Here is a 1,515-nt window from a genome sequence, read left to right as displayed (position 1 = left end):
TCCCCCCCCACGCACACACACACACACACACATGCTTGTGCCCTCACTGACCTAGAACTGGAACTCTCAATGTGGACCAAGCTGATCTTGAACTCACAAAGATCTGCCTGCCTCTGCCTCCCTAATACCAGGATTAAAGGGAGGGAGGTACCACCACACCCTGTTAAAATGTGTAGTGAAGGCTCATCAGATCCCAGTGTGCACCACAATAAACTCATCTTCTTTATTGAGAGACTTTAAGTCCCTTTTAACCTCTGAAGAACCAGGTTATCCTTGTGGACAAAACTTTTAAAATCTTTCCTAAACACACAGGCATCACAGTATGCAAACACACACACACACACACTCTCTCCAAGGGAAGAAAAACCTTGATGAAAAACATTAGTAATGACTCTCCAGTGGGTCTGGCCTGCTTCCATAAATCACCCAGGGGCTGAGGTCGGGAGAGGGCACCCTTTCCCTGTTACTCAAGGCAGATTGTACATTTCAGGCCCCATTAGCAAGCACAAAGGGACATCCATAAAGTATTCATGGGTTGTGGCACAAATGCATCAACAGCCCTTGTGACCCTCCCCCTGAAGGATTAGATTAGAAGGGGCTGCGGTTGCCCAGAATCCCCTTAAGCCCAGAGGTTTCCGTAGTTCATCTGCAAATCTTATTTAGAATTTATAGGGATTTATTGAAACCTCAGGCAAAAGGGTGAGTGAGGTAAGATGGGAGTGAACTGTGGAACCAGGGCTCACACCCTAATGGGAAGCCATGGGCGTTGCTCCCAAAGGACAACCATTTAGAGAGAAGCTGGATAACTGAAGGCTAGAGATGTAGTTCAGTGGTAGCATGCTTGCCTAGAGACACGGGCTCAGGCTGAGACCAGCAAGCCTGAGAAAGAGTTTAGTATCTTAGGACTCTATGGGTTTGGGTTATGTTCACACCACTCTTCAAACAATGCTTTTTGCAGTGTGTATCCTCCACCTACCAGACTACAAACACATTGCTGCTCTCTGAACAGCACACTAGCAACCTCGAACCCCCACCTGCACTGGGCTAATCACACACCCCTTTCTGAACAATGGGATATATTTCTCCTCTTTGTAGCCATTAAATTTGGACAGTTTCTATTCATTCAAACACAGGTTGGGGGAGGGTGTGAGCCAGCCTGATCTGCTTTGGGTCATACATACAGTAAAATAAAGCCTTCCCCTCAAGTAAATTTTTAGGGAGAATTTATTGTCATCTTATGCCTATGCATAAATGAGTGTGCATGTAAATAAAATCCATGGTGGTGGGACAAGACATGGACAGCACATAAAAGATTCTGTTATAATCTGTCTGTCAAAGCAGAGAGTGACCATCACTAGTAACCAAGACCCTCCTTCTCTAGAGCCCCATGGAAGAAGCCCCAGGCCATAATTAGAGCCCTTGAGCACTCCCATGTGGCCACAGCTCTCTTGTGGTATAGTTTGATCTTTTCTATTGTTTTGCTTTAAAGTTTTCTTTTTCTTTTTTTTTTTCTTT

Source organism: Mus caroli, chromosome 14 (assembly GCF_900094665.2).
Source record: "Mus caroli chromosome 14, CAROLI_EIJ_v1.1, whole genome shotgun sequence".
NCBI classification, from domain to species: Eukaryota; Metazoa; Chordata; class Mammalia; order Rodentia; family Muridae; genus Mus; species Mus caroli.
Note: the sequence above shows the minus strand (reverse complement) of the source record.